This window comes from Vicugna pacos, unplaced genomic scaffold (genome assembly GCF_048564905.1).
Source record: "Vicugna pacos unplaced genomic scaffold, VicPac4 scaffold_20, whole genome shotgun sequence".
NCBI classification, from domain to species: Eukaryota; Metazoa; Chordata; class Mammalia; order Artiodactyla; family Camelidae; genus Vicugna; species Vicugna pacos.
In genome coordinates this window covers 74,403,747-74,421,959 of record NW_027328741.1, presented here as the reverse complement: position 1 = coordinate 74,421,959, position 18,213 = coordinate 74,403,747, and positions in this window count along the sequence as shown.

The following is an 18,213-nucleotide window of genomic DNA, read 5'->3' as shown; positions in this document are numbered from 1 at the left end:
GTTCTAAATTCTATATTCAGTATTCTGCATTCTATAGTCTATATTTTGTGTTCTGCATTCCATGTTATAAATTCTGGGTTCTGTATTATGTTTTCCATATTCTATACTCTGTGTTCTACATACTATATTCTGCATTCCGAATTCTATATTCTATATTCTGTGTTCTACATTCTATATTCTAAATTCTATATTCTAAAATCTGTGTTCTGCATTCCATGTTCTAAATTCTTGGTTCTATATTCCCTACACTATACTATATTTTATGTTTTTCATTCTATATTCTACATACTATATGCTGCATTCCGTTTTTTATATGTTATATTATGTGTTCTACATTCTGTATTCTAAATTCTATATTCTGTATTCTGTATTGTATATTCTAAATTCTGTGTTCTGCATTTCATGTTCTAAATCCTGGGTTCTATAATCTCTATTCTATATTCTGTGTTCTGTGTTCTACATTCTATATTCTAAATTCTATATTCAGTATTCTTTATTCTATGTTCTAAATTCTATGTTCTGAATTCTATGTTCTATATTCTATATTCAGTATTCTGTATTCTATATTCTAAGTTCTGTGTTCTGCATTCCATGTTCTATATTCTGGGTTCTATATTCTCTATTCTATATTCTATATTGTGTGTTCTTCATTCCATAATCAACATACTAAATTTTGCATTCCTTATCCTATATTCTAAATTCTGTGTTCTAAATTCTAAATTCTAAATTTTATATTCAGTATTCTGTTTTCTATATCCTAAATTCTGTGTTCTGCATTCCATGTTCTATATTCTAATTTCAGTATTCTATATTCTATATCTAAATTCTGTGTTCTGCATTCTATGATCTAAATTCTATATTCAGTATTCTGTATTCTATATTCTAAGTTCTGTGTTCTGCATTCCATGTTCTAAATTTTGGGTTCTGTATTCTCTACTCTATATACTAAAATCCGTGTTCTGCATTCTATGTTCTAAATTCTTTATTCAGTATTTTGTATACTATATTCTAAAGTCTGTGTTCTGCATTCCATGTCCTAAATTTTGGGTTCTGTATTCTGTTTTCCATATTCTATATTTTGTGTTCTACATTCTATATTCTAAATTCTATATTCCGTATTCTATATTCTACATTATAAATTCTGTGTTCTGCATTCCATGATCAAAATTCTGGCTTCTGTATTCTCTTTTATATATCCTATATTTTGTGTTGTTCTTTCTATATTCCACATTCCATATTCTGCATACGGTATTGTATATTTTATATTCTGTGTTTTACATTCTATATTCGAAATTCTATATTCAGTATTCATTATTCTATATTCTAAACTCTGTTTTCTGCATTCCATGTTCTAAATTCTGAGTTCTATATTCTCTACTCTATTCTATATTGTGTTTTTTCATTCTATATTCTGCATACTGTAGTCTGCATTCCGTATTCTATATTCTATATTATGTGTTCTTCATTCTATATTCTAAATTCTATATCCAGTATTCTGTATTCTATATATTTTATTCTGTGTTTTACATGCTATATTCTAAATTCTATAACCAGTATTCTGTATTCTATATTCTAAATTCTGTGTTGTACATTCCATGTTCTAAATTCTGGTTTCTATATTCTCTATTCTATATTCTGTGTTATTCATTCTATATTCGAAATTCTATATTCAGTATTCTGTATTCTATATTCTATATTTTGTATTCAACATTCTATGTTCTAAATTCTATAACCAGTATTCTGTATTCTATATTCTAAATTCTGTGTTGTACATTCCATGTTCTAAATTCTGGGTTCAATATTCTTTATTCTATTTTCAATATTCTGTGTTATTCATTCTATATTCTAAATTCTATATTCAGTATTCTGTATTCTATATCCTAAATTCTGTGTTCTGCATTCCATGTTCAAAATTCTGTGTTCTATATTCTCCTTTCTAAATTCTATATTGCGTGTTCTTCATTCTATACTCTACATACTATATTTTGCATTCCGTATACTCTATGCTAAATTCTGTGTTCTAAATTCTAAATTTTAATTCTATATTCTGTATTCTATATTCTATATACTTAATTCTTTGTTCTGCATTCTATGTTCTAAATTCTATATTCAGTATTCTGTATTCTACTTTATAATTTCATTGTTCTGAATTTCATGTTCTAAATTCTGGATTCTATATTCTATATTCTGTGTTCTACATTTTACATTCTAAATCCTATATTCGGTATTCTGTATTCTATAGTCTAAATTCTGTCTTCTGCATTCAATATTCTAAATTCCATATTCATTATTATGTATTCTATATTCTAAATTCTGTGTTCGGCATTCCATTATTAAATTCTAAGTTCTATATTCTCTTTTTTATATTCTATATTTTGTGTTCTACATTCTATATTCAAAATTCTATATTCTGCATTCATTTTCTATATTCTATGTTCTGTGTTCTATATTCTGTATTCTAAATTCTATATTCAGTATTCTGTATTCTATATTCTGAATTCTCAGATTTACATTCTATATTCAAAATTCTAAACTCAGTATTCTGTATTCTATAGTCTAAATTCTGTGTCCTGCATTCCATGTTCTAAATTCTGGCTTCTCTATTCTCTATTCTCTATTCTATATTTTGTGTTCTTCAAGCTATATTCCACATTCTATATTCGACATTCCATATACTATATTCTATATTCTGTGTTTTACATTCTATATTCTAAATTCTATATTCAGTATTCTCTATTCTATATTCTAAAATTTGTGTTCTGCATTTCATGTTCAAAATTCTGTGTTCTATATTCTTTAGTCTATTCAATATTGTGTGTTTTTCATTCTATATTCTACATACTATAATCTGCATTCCGTATTGTATATTCAATATTATGTGTTCTTCGTTCTATATCCTAAATTCTATATTCTGTATTCTATATTCTACATTATAAATTCTGTGTTCTGCATTCCATGTTCTAAAATCTGGGTTCTATATTCTCTTTCTACATTCTGTAGTATGTGTTCTACATTCTATATTCTAAATTCTATATTCTGTGTTCTGTATTCTAAATTCTGAATTCTGTGTTCTGCATTCTATGTTCAAAATTATATATTCATCATTCTGTATTTAATATTCTAAATTCTGTGTTCTAAATTCCATGTTATAAATTCTGTATTCTGTATTCTGTATTCCATATTCTATATTCTGTGTTCAAAATTGTATATTCTGTATTCTATATTCTGCATTCCGTATTATATATTGTATATTCTGTGTTCTACATCGTATATTCTAAATTCTATATTCAGTATTCTGTATTCTATATTCTAAATTCTGTGTTATGCACTCCATGTTCTAAATTCTATATTAAGTATCCTGTATACTATATTCTAAATTCTATGTACTGCATTTCATGTTCTAAATTCTATATTCATTACTCTGTATTCTATAATCTATATTCTGTGTTCTGCATTCCATGTTCTATATTCTGGGTTCTGTATTCTGTTTTCCATATTCTATATTCTTTGTTCTATATTCTATATACTGTATTCTATATTCTGCATTCCGTATTCTATATTCTATATTCTGTGTTCTTCATTATATATTCTAAATTGTATATACACTATTCCGTATTCTATATTCTAAATTCTGTGTTCGGCATTCCATTACTATATTCTAAGTTCTATATTCTATTTTTTATATTCTTTATTTTGTGTTCTTCATTCTATATTCCACAGTCTATATTCTGCATTCATTTTCTATATTCTATGTTCTGTGTTCTATATTCTGTATTCTAAATTCTATATTCAGTATTCATTATTCTATATTCTGAATTCTCAGTTCTACATTCTATATTCAAAATTCTAAATTCAGTATTCTGTATTCTATATTCTAAATTCAGTGTCCTGCATTCCATGTTCTGAATTCTGGCTTCTATATTCTCTATTCTCTATTATATATTTTGTGTTCTTCATTCAATATTCCACATTCTATATTCTGCATTCGGTATACTATATTCTATATTCTGTGTTTTACATTCTATATTCTAAATTCTATATTAAATATTCTGTATTATATAATCTAAATTCTGTATTCTGCATTCCTTGTTGTAAATTCTGAGTTATATATTCTCTTCTCTATTCTATATTTTGTGTTTATCATTCTATATTCTACATACTATATTCTGCATTCCGTATTCTATATTCCATACTATATGCTCTACATTCTGTATTCTAAACTCTATATTCAGTATTTAGTATTCTATATTCTAATTTCTGTGTTCTGCATTATATGTTCTAAATTCAATATTCAGGATTCTGTATTCTATTTTCTAAATTCTGTGTTATGCATTCCATGTTCTAAATTATGGATTGTATATTCTCTATGCTATATTCTATATTCTGTGTTCAAAATTCTATATTCAAAATTCCTTGTTCAGTATTCTGTATTCTATATTCTAAATTCTGTGTTCATCATTCTATGTTCTGCATTCTATATTCATTATTCTGTATTGTATATTCTAAATTTTGTGTTCTGCAATCCATATTCTAAATTCTGGGTTCTGAATTCTGTTTTCCATGTTCTATATTCTTGTTCTACATTCTATGTTCTGTATTCTATATTCTGCATTCCGAATATTACATTCTATATTCTGTGTTCTACATTCTACATTCTAAATTCTATATTAGGTATTCATATTCTATATACTAAATTCTGTGTTCTGCATTCCATGGGCTAAACTCTGGATTCTATATTCTCTATTCTGTATTCTGTGTTCTACATTCTATATTCTAAATTCTATATTCAGTATTCTGTATTGTATGTTCTAAATTCTGTGTTTTGCATTCCATGTTCTAAATTCATCGTTCTACATTGTCTATTGTATATTCTATATAGTGTGTTCTTCATTCTATACTCTACATATTTAATTTTGCATTCCGTACACTATATTATATCTTCTGTGTTCTAAATACTTAATTCTAAATTATATATTCAGTATTCTATATTCTATATACTAAATTCGGTGTTCTGCATTCTATGCTCTAAATTCCATATTCAGTATTCTATATTCTAATTTCGAAATTCAGTGTTCTGCATATCATGTTCTAAATACTGGATTCAGTATTCTAAATTCTGTGTTCTACATTCTATATTCTAAATTCTATATTCAGTATTCTGTATTGTATTGTCTATATTTTGTGTTCTGCATTCCATGTTATAAATTTTGGGTTTTCTATTCTGTTTTCCATATTCTATACTCTGTGTTCTACATTCTATATTCTGCATTCCGAATTCTATATTATATATTCTGTGTTTTACATTGTTTATTCTAAATTCTATATTCAGTATTCTGTATTCTATATTCTAAATTCGGTGTCCTGCATTCCATGTTCTAAATTCTGGGTTCTATATTCTCTATTCTATATTCTGTGTTCTACTTTCTATATTCAAAATTCTATATTCAGTATTCTTTATTCTATATTCTAAATTCTATGTTCTGCATTCCATGTTCTATATTCTATATTCAGTATTCTGTATTCTATATTCTAAATTCGGTGTTCTGCATTCTATGTTCTAAATTGTATATTCATTATTCTGTATGCTATATTCTAAATTCTGGGTTCTGCTTTTCATGCTCTAATTTCTGGGTTCTGTATTCTGTTTTCCATATTCTATATTCTGTGTTATACATTCTATATTCTGTTTTCTATGTTCTGCATTCCGTATTCTACATTCTATATTCTGTGTCCTACATTCTATATTCTAATTTCTATATTCAGTATTCATATTCTATATTCAAAATTCTGTGTTCTGCATTCTAATTTCTTAATTCTATATACAGTATTCTGTGTACTATATTCTATATTCTGTGTTCTACATTCTATAATCTATATTCTATATTCAGAATTATGTATTCTATATACTAAATTCTGTGTTCAGCACTCCATTTCTAAATTAAGGTTTCTATGTTCCATTTTATATATTCTATATTTTGTGTTCTTCATTCTATATTCCAAATTCTATATTCTACATTCCGTATTCCATATTCTATATTCTGTGTTCTACATTCTATATTCTAAATTTTATATTCAGTATTCTGTATTCTATATTCTAAATTCTATGTTCTGCTTTCTATGTTCCAAATTCTGGATTCTATATTCTCTATTCTGTATTCTATATTGTGTGTTGTTCATTCTACACTCTACATACTATATTTTGCATTCCGTAATCTATATTCTAAATGCTGTGTTCTAAATTCTAAATTCTAAATTCTATATACAGTATTCTGTTTTCTATATTCTATATTCTGTGTTCTGCATTCCATGTTCTATATTCTATTTTCAGTATTCTATATTGTGTATTATAATTCTGTGTTCTACTTTCAATGATCTAAATTCTATATTCAGTAATATGTATTCTATATTCTAATTTCTGTGTTCTGCATTCCATGTTATAAATTTTGGGTTCTGAATTCTGTTTTCCATATTCTCTATTCTGTATTCTACTTTGTATATTCTAAATTCTATATTCAGTATTTTGTATTCTATATTATATATTCTGTGTTCTGCATTCTATGTTCTAAATTCTATATTCAGTATTATGTATTATGTATTCTAAATTCTGTGTTTGCATTCCATGTTCTAAATACTGGATTCTATATTCTGTATTCTGTGTTCTACATTCTATATTCTAAATTCTATATTCAGTGTTCTGTACTATATTTTCTAAATTCTGTGTTCTACATTCCATGATCTAAATTCTGGATTCTATATTCTCTATTCTATATTCTATATTGTGTGTTCTTCATTCTATACCATAAATCTATATTTTGCATTCTGTATTCTATATTCTAAATTTTGAGTTCTAAATTCTAAATTCGATATTCTATATTCAGTGTTCTGTATTCTATTTTCTAAATTCTATGTTCTACATTCCATGTTCTAAATTCTGGATTCTCTATTCTCTATTCTCTTTTCTATATTGTGTGTTCTTCATTCTATTCTCTAAATACTGTATTTTCTCTTCCGTATTCTATATTCTAAATTTTAAGTTCTAATTTCTAAATTCTAAATTCTACATTCAGTACTCTGTTTTCTATATTCTAAATTCTGCTTTCTGCATCCATTTTCTATATTCTATTTTCAGTATTCTATATTCTAAATTCTGTGTTCTGCATTCTATGTTCTAAATTTTATTTTCAGTATTCCGTATGGTACATTCTAAATTCTGTGTTTGCTTCCCATGTTCTAAATTCAGGATTATATATTTTCGATTGTATATTCTATATTCTGTGTTCAACATTATCTATTCTAAATTCTATATTCAGTATTCGGTTTTCTATAGTCTAAAATCTATGTTCTGCATTCTATGTTCTAAATTCTATTTTCAGTATTCTGTATTCTATATTCTAAATTGTGTGTTCCGCATTCCATTTTCTAAATTCTGGGTTCTGTATTCTGTTTTCCATATTCTATATTCTCTGTTCAACATTCTATATTCTGTATTCTATATTCTGCATTCCGTATTCTATATTCTATATTCTGTGTTCTACATTCTATATTCTAAATTCTGCGTTCTGCATTCCATGTTCTATATTCTGGGTTCTATATTCTCTACTCTATTCTATGTTGTGTGTTATTCATTCTATATTCTACATACTATAGTCTGCATTCCGTATTCCATATTCTATATTATGTGTTCTACATTCTATATTCTAAATTCTATATTCTGTATTCTGTATTCAATATTGTAAATTCTGTGTTCTGCATTCCATGTTCTATATTCTCAATTCTATATTCTATAGTCTGTGTTCTATATTATATATTCTAAATTCTATATTCAGTATTCTTTATTCTATATTCTAAACTCTGTGTTCTGCATTCCATGTTCTAAATTCCATATTCCGTATTATGTATTCTATATTCTAAATTCTGTGTTCTGCATTTTATGTTCAAAATTCTTTTTTCAGTGTTCTGTATTCTATTTTCTAAATTCTGTGTTCTACAATCCATGTTCTAAATTCTGGATTCTATATTCTCTATTCTATATTCTATATTGTGTGTTCTTCATTCTATACTCTACATACGAAATTTTGCATTCCGTATCCTATATTCTAAATTTTGAGTTCTAAATTCTAAATTCTAAATTCTTTATTCAGTATTCTGTTTTCAATATTCTAAACTCTGTGTTCTGCGTTCCATGTTCTATATTCTATTTTCAGTATTCTATACTCCATATTCTAAATTTTGTGTTCTTCATTCTAGTTCAAACTTCTATATTCAGTACTCTGTATTGTATAATCTAAATTCTGTGTTTGCATCACATATTCTAAATTCTGGATTGTATATTTTCGATTCTATATTCTATATTCTGTGTTCTGCATTCTATATTCTGTATTCTATATTCTGCATTCCGTATTCTATATTCTATATTCTGTGTTCTACATTCTATATTCTAAATTCTATATTCAGTATTATGTATTGTATATTCTAAATTCTGTGTTTGAGTCCCATGTTCTAAATTCTGGATTCTATATTTTCGATTCTATATTCTGTGTTCTGCATTCTATATTCTATATTCTATATCTGCATTCCGTATTCTATATTCTATATTCTGTGTTCTACATTCTATAATCTAAATTCTATATTCAGTATTCTGTTTTCTATATTCTAAACTCTGTTTTCTGCATTTCATGATCTAAATTCTGAGTTCTCTATTCTCTATTCTCTATTCTATATTCTGTGTTCTGCATTCTATTTTCTAAATTCTATATTCAGTATTCTGTATTCTATATTCTAAATTCTGTGTTCTGCATTCCAACTTCTTAAATCTATGTACAGTATTCTGTATTCTATAATCTATATTCTGTGTACTACATTCTATAATCTGTATTCTATATTCAGAATTATGTATTCTATATACTAAATTCTGTGTTCAGCATTCCATTTCTAAATAAAGGGTTCTATATTCCCTTTTATATATTCTATATTTTGTGTTCTTCATTCTATATTCTAAATTCTATATTCTGCATTCCATATTCCATATTCTATATTCTGTGTTCTACATTCTATATTCTAAATTCTATATATTGTATTGTGTATTCTATATTTAATTCTGTGTTCTGCATTTTACGTTCTAAATCCTGGGTTCTATATTCTGTATACTATATTCTATATTCTGTGTTCTACATTCTATATTCTAAACTCTATATTCAGTATTTTTATTCTATATTCTAAATTCTATGTTCTGCATTCCATGTTCTATATTCTATATTCAGTATTCTGTATTCTATATTCTAAATTCTGTGTTCTGCATTATATGTTCTAAATTCTATATAGAGTATTCTCTATTCTATTTCGTAAATTCTGTGTTCTGCATTCCATGTTCTAAATTCTGGGTTCTATATACTCTATTCTATATTCTATACTGTTTGTTCTTCATTCCATATTCTACATACTAAATTTTGCATTCCGTATTCTATATTCTAAATTCTGTGTTCTAAATTCTAAATTCAAAATTCTATATTCAGTATTCTGTTTTCTATATTCTAAATCCTGTGTTCTGCATTCCATGATCTATATTCTATTTTCAGTATTCTATATTCTATATCTAAATTCTGTGTTCTGCATTCTATGTTCTAAATTCTATATTCAGTATTATGTATTATGTGTTCTAAATTCTGTGTTTGCATTCCATGTTCTAAATACTGGATTCTATATTCTGTATTCTGTGTTCTACATTCTATATTTAGTATTCTGTATTCTATTTTCTAAATTCTGTGTTGTGCATTCCATGTTCTAATTTCTATATTCAGTATTCTCTATTCTGTATTATAATTCTGTGTTCTACTTTCAATGATCTAATTTCTATATTCAGTAATCTGTATTCTATATTCTAAATTCTGTGTTCTGCATTCCATGTTCTAAATTCTGTGTCCTATATTCTCTATTCTATGTTCTAAATTCTATATTTAGTATTCAGTATTATATATTCTAAATTCTGTGTTCTGCATTCTGTGTTCTTAATTCTGGATTCTATATTCTCTATGCTAAATTCTATATGCTGTGTTCTAAATTCTATATTCTAAATTCTATATTCAGTATTCTGTATCCTGTATTGTAAATTCTGTTATGTGCAATCCATGTTCTTATTTCTATATTCAGTATTCTGAATTCTGTATTCTAAATTCTGTGTTCTACATTCGATGTTCTAAATTCTATATTCAGTATTTTTTAGTCTACATTCTAAATTCTGTGTTCTGCATTTCATGTTCTAAATCTTGGGTTCTGTATTCTGTTATCCACATTCTATATTTTGTTTTCTTCATTATATATTCTAAATATTATATTCAGTATTTTGTATTATATATTTAAATTCTGTGTTCTGCATTCCATTACTAAATTCTAGGTTCTATATTCTCTTTTATATATTCAATATTTTGTGTTCTTAATTCTATAGTCTACATTCTATATTCTGCATTCATTTTCTATATTCTATATTCTGTGTTCAATATTCTGTATTCTAATTCCTATATTCAGTATTATGTATTCTATATTTTGAATTCTGTGTTCTACATTCTGTATTGAAATTCTAAATTCAGTATTGTTTATTCTATATTCTAAATTTTGTGTTCTTCATTCCATGATCTAAATTCTGCCTTCTATATTCTCTTTTTTATATTCTATATTTTGTGTTGTTCTTTCTTTATTCCACATTCTATATTCTGCATACGGTGTTCTATATTATACATTCTGTGTTTTACATTCTATATTCGAAATTCTATATTCAGTATTCTGTATACTATAATCTAAACTCTGTATTCTGCATTCCATGTTCTAAATTCTGGTTTCTATATTCTCTACTCTATTCTATATTTTGTGTTTTTCATTCTAGATTCTACATAATTTAGTCTGCATTCGGTATTCTATATTCTATATTATGTGTTCTTCTTTCTATATTCTAAATTCTATATTCAGTGTTCTGTATTCTATACTCTAAATTTTGTGTTCTGCAAGCCATATTCTAAATTCTGGTTTCTGTATTCTGTTTTCCATGTTCTATATTCTGTGTTCTATATTCTATATTCTGTATTCTATATTCTGCATTCCAAATTCTACATTCTATATTCTGTGTTCTACTTTCTATATTCTAAATTCTATTTTCAGTATTCATATTCTAATTTCTAAATTCTGTGTTCTGCAGTCCACGTGCTAAATTCTGGATTCTATATCCTCTATTCTGTATTCTGTGTTCTACATACTATATTCTTAATTCTATATTCAGTATTCTGTATTGTATATTCTAAATTCTGTGTTCTGCATTCCATGTTCTAAATTCTGGGTTCTGTATTCTGTTTTCCATTTTCTATATTCTGTGTTCTATAGTCAATATTCTGTATTGTATATACTGCATTCAGTATTCTATATTCTGTGTTCTACATTCTATATTCGTAATTCTATATTCAGTATTCTGTATTCCATATTCTGAATTCGGTGTTCTACATTCTATATTCAAAATTCTAAATTCAGTATTCTGTATTCTGTATTCTAAATTCTGTGTTCTGCATTCCATGTTCTAAATTCTGTGTCCTATATTCTCTAATCTATTCTATATTGTGTGTTTTTCATTCTATATTCTACATAGTATAGTCTGCATTCCGTATTCTATATTCTATATTATGTGTTCTACATTCTATATTCTCTACTCTGTATTCTATATTCTAAATTCTGTGTTCTGCATTAAATGATCTAAATTCTGGGTTCTATGTTCTCTTTCTATATTCTATATCCTGTTTTCTTCATTCTATTTTCCACATTCTATATTCTGCATTCCGTATACTATATTCTATATTCTGTGTTTTACATTCTATATTCTAATTTCTATATTCAGTATTCTGTATTCTATACTTTAATTTCTGTGTTCTGAATTCCATGTTCTAAATTTTGGGTTCTGTATTCTGTTTTCCATATTCTATATTCTGTGTTCTATATTCTGTATACTGTATTCTATATTCTTCATTCCGTATTCTATATTCTATATTTAGTGTTCTTCATTATATATTCTAAATTCTATATTCAGTATTCCGTATTCTATATTCTAAATTCTGTGTTCGGCATTCCATTACTAATTTCTAAGTTCTATATTCTCTTTTTTATATTCTTAATTTTTTGTTCTTCATTCTATATTCTACATTCTATATTCTGCATTCTATATTCTGCATTTCGTATAGTATATTCTATATTCTGTGTTTTACATTCTATATTCTAAATTCTATATTCATTATTCTGTATTCTATAATCTAAATTCTGTGTTCTGCATTCCATGTTCTAAATTCTGGGTTCTATATTCCCTTTGTATATTCTATATTCTGTGTTCTGTATTCCATGATCTAAATACTATATTCAGTATTCTGTACTCTATATTCTATATTCTGTGTTTTACATTTTATATTCCAAATTCTATATTCAGCATTCTGTATTCTATTTTCTAAATTCTGTGTTCTACATTCCATGTTCTAAATTCGGTATTCAATATCCTCTATTTTATATTCTATATTGTGTGTACTTCATTCTATACTCTACATACGATATTTTACATTCCGTATTGTATAGTCTAAATTTTGAGTTCTAAATTCTAAATTCTAAATTCTATATTCAGAATTATGGTTTCTATATTCTAAATTCTGTGTTCTGCATTCCGTGTTCTATATTCTATTTTGAGTATTCTATATTCTATATTCTATATCCTGTGTTCTAAATTCTATATTCTAATCTCTATATTCAGTATTCTGTATTCTATATTCTAAATTCTGTGTTGTGCATTCCATGTTCTAATTTCTATATTCAGTATTCTGTATTCCGTATTCTAAATTCTGTGTTCTGCATTCGATGATCTAAATTCTATATTCAGTAATCTGTATTCTATATTCTAAATTCTGTGTTTTACATTCCATGTTATAAATTTTGGGTTCTGTATTCTGTTTTCCATATCCTATATTCTGTGTTCTACATTCTATATTCTAAATTATATATACAGTGTTTTGTATTCTATATTATAAATTCTGTGTTCTGCATTCCGTTCCTAAATTCTAGGTTCTATATTCTCTTTTATATATTCAATACTTTGTGTTCTTCATTCTATATTCTACATTTTATATATTGCATTCATTCTCTATATTCTATATTCTGTATTCTAAATTCAATATTCAGTATTCTGTATTCTATAACTGAATTCTCATTTCTACATTCTATATTCAAAATTCTAAATTCAGTATTCTGTATTCTATATTCTATATTCTGTGTTCTGCATTCCATGATCTAAATTCTGACTTCTTTATTGTCTTTTATATATTCTATAATTTGTGTTGTTCTTACTATATTCCATATTCTATATTCTGCATTTCGTATTCTATGTTATATATTCTGTGTTTTGCATTCTATATTCGAAATTCTATATTCAGTATTCTGTATTCTATAATCTAAATTCTGTGTTCTGCATTCCATGTTCTATATTCTGGGTTCTATTTTCTGTACTCTATTCTATATAGTGTGTTTTTCATTCTATATTCTACATACTATAGTCTGCATTCAGTATTCTATATTCTATATTGTGTGATCTACATTCTATATTTTAAAAACTATATTCGGTATTCTGTATTCTATATTCTAAATTTTGTGTTCGGCATTCCATGTTATAAATTCTGGTTTCTATATTCTCAATTCTATATTCTATATTCTGTGTTCTACATTATATTTTCTAAATTCTATATTTTGTATTTATATTCTATATTCAAAATTCTGTGTTCTGCATTCCATGTTCTAATTTCGATATTAAGTATTCTGTATTCTATATTCTAAATTCCGTGTTCTGCATTTATGTTCTAAATTCTATATTCTGTGTTCTGTATTCTATTTTCTAAATTCTGTGTTCTACATTCCATGTTCTAAATTCTTTATTCTATATTCTCTATTATATATTCTATATTGTGTGTTCTTCATTCTATACTCTAAATACTATATTTTGCCTTCCATATTCTATATTCTAAATTTTGCATTCTAAATTCTATGTTCTAAATTCTATATTCAGTATTCTGTATTCTATATTCTAAATTCTTTGTTGTACATTCCATGTTCTAAATTCTGGTTTCTATATTCTCTATTCTATATTCTGTGTTATTCATTCTATATTCGAAATTCTATATTCAGTATTCTGTATTCTATATTCTATATTTTCTGTTCTACATTCTATATTCTAAATTCTATAACCAGTATTCTGTATTCTATATTCTTAATTCTGTGTTGTACATTCCATGTTCTAAATTCTGGGTTCAATATTCTTTATTCTATTTTCAATATTCTGTGTTATTCATTCTATATTCTAAATTCTATATTCAGTATTCTGTATTCTATATCCTAAATTCTGTGTTCTGCATTCCATGTTCAAAATTCTGTGTTCTATATTCTCCTTTCTAAATTCTATATTGCGTGTTCTTCATTCTATACTCTACATACTATATTTTGCATTCCGTATACTCTATGCTAAATTCTGTGTTCTAAATTCTAAATTTTAATTCTATATTCAGTATTCTATTTTCTATATACTTAATTCTTTGTTCTGCATTCTATGTTCTAAATTCTATATTCAGTATTCTGTATTCTATTTTATAATTTCATTTTTCTGAATTTCATGTTCTAAATTCTGGATTCTATATTCTATATTCTGTGTTCTACATTTTACATTCTAAATCCTTTATTCAGTATTCTGTATTCTATAGTCTAAATTCTGTCTTCTGCATTCAATATTCTAAATTCCATATTCATTATTATGTATTCTATATTCTAAATTCTGTGTTCCTCATTCAATATTCTATATTCTGGAGTCTATATTCTCTTTTCTATATTCAATATTCTATGTTCTTCAGTCTAAATTCTAAATTCTATATTCAGTATTCTGTATTCTATATTCTAAATTCTGTGTTCTGTGTTCTATGTTCAAAATTATTTATTCATTATACTGTATTTAATATTCTATATTCTATGTTCTCAATTTCATGTTATAAATTTTGGGTTCTGTATTCTGTTTTCCATAATCTATATTTTGTTTTCTAAATTCTATATTCTGTATTCTATATTCTGCTTTCCGTATTATATATTGTATATTCTGTGTTCTACATTCTATATTCTAAATTCTATATTCAGTGTTCTGTATTCTATATTGTAAATTCTGTGTTCTGCATTCCAAGTTATAAATTTTATATTAAGTATCCTGTATACTATATTCTAAATTCTGTGTTGTACATTCTATTTTCAAAATTCTAATTTCAGAATTCTGTATTCTATATTCTAAATTCTGTATTCAGCATTCAATATTCTAAATTCTGTGTTCTATATTCTCTATTCTCTATTCTATATTGTGTGTTCTTCATTCTATACTCTACATAATATATTTTGCATTCTGTATTCCATGTTCAAAATTCTGAGTTCTTAATTTTAATTCTAATTTCTATATTCAGTATTCTGTTTTCTATATACTATTTTCTGTTTTCTGCATTCCATGTTCTAAATTCTAGTTTCAGAATTCTATATTCTATATTCTAAATTCTGTGTTCTTCATTCCATGTTCTATATTCTATTTTCAGTATTCTATTTTCTTTATCCAAAATTCTGTGTTCTGCATTCCATGTTCTAAATTCTGGGTTCTGTATTCTGTTTTCCATATTCTATATTCTGTGTTCTAAATTCTATATACTGTATTCTATATTCTGCATTCCGTATTCTATATTCTATATTCTGTGTTCTTCATTATATATTTTAAATCCTATATTCACTATTCCGTATTCTATATTCTAAATTCTGTGTTCGGCATTCCATTATTAAATTCTAAGTTGTATATTCTGTTTTTTATATTCTTTATTATGTGTTCAACATTCTATATTCAACATTCTATATTCTGCATTCATTTTCTATATTCTATGTTCTGTGTTCTATATTCTGTATTCTAAATTCTATATTCAGTATTCTGTATTCTATATTCTGAATTCTCAGTTTTACATTCTATATTCAAAATTCTAAACTCAGTATTCTGTATTCTATAGTCTAAATTCTGTCTCCTGTATTCCATGTTCTAAATTCTGGCTTCTCTATTCTCTATTCTCTATTCTATATTTTGTGTTCTTCAAGCTATATTCCACATTCTATATTCGGCATTCCATATACTATATTCTATATTCTGTGTTTTACATTCTATATTCTAAATTCTATATTCAGTATTGTCTATTCTATAATCTAAAATCTGTGTTCTGCATTTCATGTTCAAAATTCTGTGTTCTATATTCTCTACTCTATTCAATATTGTGTGTTTTTCATTCTATATTCTACATACTTTAGTCTGCATTCCGTATTGTATATTCAATATTATGTGTTCTTCATTCTATATACTAAATTCTATATTCTGTATTCTATATTCTACATTATAAATTCTGTGTTCTGCATTCCATGTTCTAAAATCTGGGTTCTATATTCTCTTTCTATATTCTGTATTCTGTGTTCTTCATTGTATATTCTAAATTCTTTATTCAGTATTCTGTATTCTATAGTCTAAATTCTGTGTTCTGCATTCTATGTTCTATATTCTATATTTTGTATTCTGTGTCCTATATTCTAAATTCTGTGTTCTGCATTCCATGTTCTAAATTCTGAGTTCTATACTCTCTATTCTTTATTCTGTGTTCTACATTCTATATTCTGTATTCTATATTCTGCATTCCGTATTCTATATTCTATATTCTGTGTTCTACATTCTATATTCTAAATTCAATATTCAGTATTCTGTGTTCTATATTCTAAATTCTGTGTTCTGCATTCCATGTTCTAAATTCTGGGTTCTATACACTGTATTCTATGTTCTTTGTTCTACATTCTATATTCTGTAGTCTATATTCTGCATTCCGTATACTATATTCTATATTCTGTGTTCTACATTCTATATTCTAAATTCTATATTCAGTATTTTTTATTCTATATTCTAAATTCTATGTTCTGCATTTCATGTTCTAAATTCTATTTTCATTATTCTGTATTCTATAATCTAAATTCTGTGTTCTTCATTCCACGTTCTATATTCTGGGTTCTATATTCTCCACTCTATTTTATATTGTGTGTTCTTCATTCTATATTCTACACACTATATTCTGCATTCCGTATTCTATATTCTATATTATGTGTTCTACATTCTATATTCTAAATTCTATATTCTGTATTCTGTATTCTAAATTCTGAATTCTGTGTTCTGCATTCTATGTTCAAAATTATATATTCATCATTCTGTATTTAATATTCTAAATTCTGTGTTCTAATTTCCATGTTATAAATTCTGTATTCTGTATTCTGTATTCCATATTCTATATTCTGTGTTCTAAATTCTATATTCTGTATTCTATATTCTGCATTCCGTATTATATATTGTATATTCTGTGTTCTACATCCTATATTCTAAATTCTATATTCAGTATTCTTTATTCTATATTCTTAATTCTGTGTTATGCATTCCAAGTTCTAAATTCTATATTAAGTATCCTGTATAATATATTCTATATTCTATGTACTGCATTTCATGTTCTAAATTCTATATTCATTATTCTGTATTCTATAGTCCAAATTCTGTGTCCTGCATTCCATGTTCTATATTCTGGGTTGTGTATTCTGTTTTCCATATTCTATATTCTTTGTTCTTTATTCTATATACTGTATTCTATATTCTGCATTCCGTATTCTATATTCTATATTCTGTGTTCTTCATTATATATTCTAAATTGTATATACACTATTCCGTATTCTATATTCTAAATTCTGTGTTCGGCATTCCATTACTATATTCTAAGTTCTATATTCTATTTTTTATATTCTTTATTTTGTGTTCTTCATTCTATATTCTACAATCTATATTCTGCATTCATTTTCTATATTCTATGTTCTGTGTTCTATATTCTGTATTCTAAGTTCTATATTCAGTATTCTGTATTCTATATTCTGAATTCTCAGTTCTACATTCTATATTCAAAATTCTAAATTCAGTATTCTGTATTCTATATTCTAAATTCAGTGTCCTGCATTCCATGTTCTGAATTCTGGCTTCTATATTCTCTATTCTCTATTCTATATTTTGTGTTCTTCATTCAATATTCCACATTCTATATTCTGCATTCCATATACTATATTCTCTATTCTGTGTTT